General features: G+C 41.9%; 1 protein-coding gene across 2 annotated transcripts in view; it reads left to right on the top strand.

Moving 5' to 3' along the window:
* xirp2a (xin actin binding repeat containing 2a) overlaps positions 1–6,000 on the top strand; it is a 32,440-nt gene that overhangs the window by 2,542 nt on the left and 23,898 nt on the right. Inside the window, exon 1 of one of the 2 annotated variants that reach the window (XM_058403221.1) lies at positions 3,106–3,197. The exons of the other annotated variant lie outside the window; for it this stretch is intronic. The gene's annotated coding sequence lies outside the window, so the exon portion shown is untranslated. Of the gene's footprint in view, positions 1–3,105; positions 3,198–6,000 lie in introns of those variants that run through there. 2 annotated transcript variants of the gene reach the window in all.

Raw genomic sequence — 6,000 nt, 5'->3', positions numbered from 1 at the left:
TTTACACACTTCTCGGTTTGAGGCCTCGAACTTGACTGAAGATTTCAAGAATTTGTGCACAATTGTGACACAAGGTGCAGGAAGTGTGTATAGCGAATCGGACCGTAATCAGATCTTCATGATTGTCATCCTCTGCTCTATTCTCCTCTGTGTCGTGTCAGTCAACTGACCCGAAATATGTACAGTTGAGGAAATAGCCGAGAATCAGTGGATCTTCAGTACCAACTGTTCTGTCCTGTCAGAACCCAAGACACACACACACACACACACACTGTGGTATCAGCCATTTCATAACCCATACAGGCGACTCCGAAACACGTGAGTCATCTTTTTGGCACGTCTGTGCGTGTGTTAGGTTTAAACAGACAGAGCAGAGTGTGAGGGATGGATGCTTTCCCATGGTTGTGAAAGGAACATCCTATCAATCCTTCATCACTCCGAATTGAATTTTAATAGCATGCAGATGTGTGACAAATTAAAGGAAAAAACATCAACACGATGTCAGTGTCGGTCCACCCTGAGCCGATTCTGTATACCACGGTGGCAGTGGAAAGTCTTAACGTCTCTCCAGAATCTTCCGTACGTGTTAAATTGGGTTGAAACCGTTTTTATTAAATTATAATCAATGAGCCCTTGTGCAATGTGGACGAGGGGGCGGAGTCATCCTAGACGAGGCCCTGCCCATGAGGATGGAAAGTTTCATTATAGGATTAAAGTGATCAGTCAGAAGAACTACAGTACTGAGGTGCATTGGCATGGTGTGTTTTATGTGGTCAAAAGAAGGAAATACAGCTGAGTGCAAAAGTTTGTGCACCCCAAACCTATCAATGCATTTAACAGCAGGTCAAAAATTCGTAATAATGATCCTCTTCTATTCTATTCACTTCCTATGACTTTTTCAGATCCTCTTTTGTGCCGTTTGGCTTTTCAATTGTTTTTTTCTCCACGCCTTGATTGTCACTGTTGCTAAACAACTTTAATATCTTTTTTTAATCACATTTTCCAGCTGTGTGAAAGGTCAGTGTTTTCAGATCGTCTTGCGACAGGCCTTTTCCTGATTCCTCAGTTTGAGAGTTTGAGCCTTAACGAAGCAAATGTGCCGCCTATTTGTTCACTGGACACCTTAAAGAGAGACCGAGAAATAACTAGAATTTTAAAATCGATCAGATGCAGATGAACTGTAAAAAGAAAAAAATCCGGTTTTCATTTTCCTTTAAATCGAACTTTCCATGGTGCTCCAACATTCCCGGATTTAAGTCTCTCTTGTGGCCAAGATATAAAAAAATGTCTTATTTTCCACAATTAACACAAACTCGCCAAAAACAGAATCACACTCTGTCAAAATAACAGCAAACTAACACACTGAAGCAGCCAGAGGATGGCAGTGCATTCGTACACACACACACACAAAATAAGCAAAATTACAGGGCTATTTATAAGAAACCCAGTGTTAAGGACAGAGTCCAGAAATAAAGTTTAAATAACATATTGTCTACAAATCTGTGTGTGTGTGTGTGTGTGTGTGTGTGCTGTTTCCCATGCTTCTGAGAAACATTTAAAGAAACACTCCTACAATTTTTCAACTTAATCTCTAGTTAAAGCAGCTGTAGAGTGAGGAATAAAACACTGTGTGAAACGCTGTTTCAGGAAATCAATCAACAATGCGGTACAATGTGAGTCTGTGTTACTGTTAATACCCTGAAATTGATTACTTTCCTGAAACAATAGCAACTGGATAACATTTTTTTTGGATTTATTATAAAGCATGACATTCACACATGATTTTTATCTATTTAAAGTTGTAGAACATCTGTGCCCAACAACTGCCCCTAGACTGGCATCAAAGATTTTGTGTGTTTTTTCTCAGTACAGGGAAAAAGAGTTGAAATTCTTTGTCCAGGATAATCACACACACACCAATACTCTTCCATGTACTACACTATATTGCCAGAAGTTTTGGGACACCGCGCCAAATCATTGAGTTCAGGTGTTGTTCTTCAGGGGTTGGGCTCGGCCCCTTAGTTCCAGTGAAAGGAACTCTTAATGCTTCAGCTTCATACCAAGACATTTTGGACAATTTCATGCTCCCAACTTTGTGGGAACAGTTTGGGGATGACCCCTTCCTGTTCCAACATGACTGCACACCAGTGACCAAAGCAAGGTCCATAAAGACATGGATGAGTGAGTTTGGTGTGGAGGAACTTGACTGTCCTGCAAGGAGTCCTGTAGAACACCTTTGGGATGAATTAGAGCGGAGACTGTGAGCCAGACCTTCTCGTCCAACATCAGTGTCTGACCTCACAAATGCGCTTCTAGTGGAATGGTCAAAAATTCCCATAAACACACTAAACCTTGTGGAAAGCCTTCCCAGAAGAGTTGAAGCTGTTATAGCTGCAAAGTGTGGGACAACTCCATATTACATTCATGTGCATGTAAAGGCAGACGTCCCAGTTTTGGTCTGGCTCGCAGTCTCCACTCTAATTCATCCCAAAGGTGTTCTATGGGGTTGAGGTCAGGACTCTGAATTTCTTTCATCCATTGTTCAGAATGGTGGCTGGACAATACTACAGATGTGTGTGGTAGTCTGGGAAAAATCATAAAAATGGCAAGATTTTTGCAGGAAGAAGAAAAAAAGACATTAAAAATTGCTGAATTGAATAGTTGTTAAATATTATAATATTATCTTAAGTTAAATTAGTTATGTTTCTACTAGTTTCACTGGATAATTTGTAGTAGTTACTACTGATTAAGATGAATAATTAAACAATAAAGCACGGGATATTCATACATCAGAGCGTTTATTAACGTATACTGAGGCCATTTAGATCAACGTGACATTAAAGCCTGAATTCCCTCAAACGTTCTTGGCTACTTCCCTGAGTTTCCTCTTTCCATGTGTTTTTTGTTTTCTGTGGTGTTTTTTCGTGCATCGGAACGACGAGTTAAAGCGTCAAAGCATTACTCATTTCTGAAGAGGAAGAAAGACGGGATACTGGTCCAGATCCAGCTCCTTTGGCACACTAAACCATGAAACATGACCTCTCTATCCCTCAGTGTGGTTTAATAATTCACAAACTTTCTGCTCCCTCTTTCTCTCTCTCGCTTGTCGTTCTCTATCTCTCGCTCTGGTTGGCTTTAATGATTGATGAAGCCGGCAGGAGAACACAGGGAGACGGACAGGAAGAGCAGCGAGCGAGGTCTGTTAGACTTTCTCTCATCCTGGCAATCTGTGTGCTTTAAAGGGGCTCCATGTAACATGTGACCTTATTTATGCGAAGATAGCTTTTGTTATACTACAGCTTTGTTTAATTTAATTGGTCAGAAGGTGTTGATTTATTTCCTAAAACAGTAGCATGTCATATGTTAATGCACTCTTTCTATAGTAACTACTCGCACAGAGACATAAATCATTGGTTATTTGTGAGAAGACATTAGCATCAGCGTTACTCCAAGGAGTCTCCAGTGTGAGTACTTTGAAACAGTTTCAGTTTTCTGCCAGGAAATTGTATAAATATATAAGAGATAATAGGAGATAGTTATATCTGTTTGGTGGATGTTCCACAGCTTTAACTGTAAAGGGATAAAAAATAAATTGTGGCTTGTTGTGGTATAATTTAAAACATCAGTGTGGTAATGGTAATTCGTGATTGGTTGTCTCTCCTGTCAATCACAGTGACTCCAGCCAATCACAGGTGTCTGTGAGCTCACATAGTTTTAGGGACTAGAAGATCTCAAGTGTCCGGCACAGAGCCCTGACCCCACAGAAAACTGATCATTAAGATGAACTGGAACTGGAGTCTCCTGATCATCCCAACCCTTAGTGTCTGATCTCATCAATGCTCATGTAGCTGATGACCACTAATCCCCACAGCCACAATCCAACATCTAGTGGAAAGCCTTCTTGAAAGACTGGAGCTTGATATAAGAGCAAAGAAGCACTAGATTAGAACGAGATGTCCAATGAGCACATGCTTCATCCGAAAACTTTGGGTGTGGCTGGTTTGTGTGAAATAAAAGTCTCGTCAGTGTTTACATTGCAGCTGTAATTCACCTCACAGACAGCAGAGGGCGTGAAACCTTTTTAATAAACTGCTCTTTTAAAGGTTTGACCCTGATCCGGATCGTTTCAAGCTTACTAGAAGGCGTGCTTGCGTGTGCTATCCAACAGAGGGCAATGTAATATTTTTATTATTTATATCTTCCTGTAAATAGGACGAGTTCTAAAGATTGCGCTCTAAAATCTCTTGCATGTAGGGCAGAGATTCCTGTCGGTATTTTCAGGAGACTTTGAGGTGGCGTGTTAGACAGTAGGGAGATGATTTGTTTATTCCAGCAGCGGCCTGATATTAAACAAATTTTCTTGCAGCACAGAAATGGTCGCACCATAACAGATAAACATGAAAGCGTTTCCTGGGACATTGGCTACAGCGGGTTGGACATTTGCATACGAGTGTTTACTGACGGAGAGATAAGCCTGCTGTATGACCATCTGTTACTCTTCCCAACAGTATACGTGAAAGGCGTGTTCTCTTTCAGCACAATACTAAGACTATTTTGTGTAAGCCTAACACTAGCACCGGCACTGCGCCGGTCTCCTGTCATGCAAGGGAGGCTAATTATAGGCTAACTGGCGCACAGGGTGGCCTCATGTCTAAAAGTGAAGAACACACAGGCATGCTGTCATCCAGGCCTCAGTACAGATTCATAGCTAAATCTATGAGTGGAGCTAGGGCTAAAAGTGGCGCTCGCGGTGACCGGTTTACGCTGACGGCTTTGTTAAAACGGGACTGTGCGTCTAGGCATGGCTCCAATCACTCATGCGTCTATGACAAGATGTTCGGCATGCAGGATGTACCGAATTCCGTCTCACGTGACGCGAGCCCCAGCCGTCGTATACTCTACATTGCGTCAGGGTTTCATGTGTTTAACAGGTTTCTGAGAAGATTCCATATGAGCGACCTCCCACTGCGGCGTTCACGAGTTCACAGAAGTCGAAATCGTCCCATCGTGACGTGATGTGTCCAGTATGGAAGGAGCGCCGGAGATGTGTTTATCTTTAGTTTACGCGAGCTGTCATTTTATAGAGTGGTGTAAAATTGCTATTACTGTAGTTTAACTATGGAAAAGCAATACCAGATCATTCTACATGATTTGAATAGAGTACTAAATGATGCCGTGCTGCTATATGATTACTGATGGCTTTCTACCTCAAGGCTTTTCATCCTACTCACAGCTGTCTGATCTTATCCACAAAGGGCAGGTGTGGGGGCAGGTTTTCATTCCAGCCGAGCCGAAGACACACCAGTCGATCTTGGCTTTCAGCTCGAAAACCTGAAGCCACAACACCAAACCTTTCCCGATAAGATTGGATCAACAGCATGTCCCTGAGAATTTTATTACTCTTGTACAACCATAATATTTTATTTATTAAAGAACGACACATCATCTTTTTTTTGTACTATAGCACATAACATTATGACCACCTGCCTAATATTGTGTTGGTCCCCCTTTCGCTACCAAAACAGCCCTGAACCATCCAGGTATGGACTCCACTAGATCCCTGAAGGTGTGCTGTGGTATCTGGAACCAAGATGGTAGCAGCAGATCCATTAGGTGGCCCTTGAAGGCCCAACCTCACAACTTAGAGGATTTAAAAGACACTTAGATAAATAGATACTGACCACTGCAGACCGGGAACACTTCACAAGAGCTGCAGTTTTGGAGATGCTCTGATCCAGTGGTCTATCCTCCATCACAATTTGGCCCTTGGTCAAACTCACTCAAATCCTTACGCTTGTCCATTTTTCCTGCTTCTAACACATCAACTTTGAGGACAAAATGTTGACTTGCTGCCTAATATATCCCACCCACTAACAGGTGCCATGATGAGGAGATCATCAGACTTATTCACTTCACCTCTCAGTGGTCATAATGTTATGCCTGATCAGTGTATGCACATATATGATGACCTGTTCTGAGAAACATTATGACATCACAGTG

Source organism: Hemibagrus wyckioides, linkage group LG11 (assembly GCF_019097595.1).
Source record: "Hemibagrus wyckioides isolate EC202008001 linkage group LG11, SWU_Hwy_1.0, whole genome shotgun sequence".
Lineage (NCBI taxonomy): Eukaryota > Metazoa > Chordata > Actinopteri > Siluriformes > Bagridae > Hemibagrus > Hemibagrus wyckioides.
The sequence above is the reverse complement of the archived record's forward strand: the minus strand, read 5'-3'. Positions and strand labels throughout refer to the sequence as shown.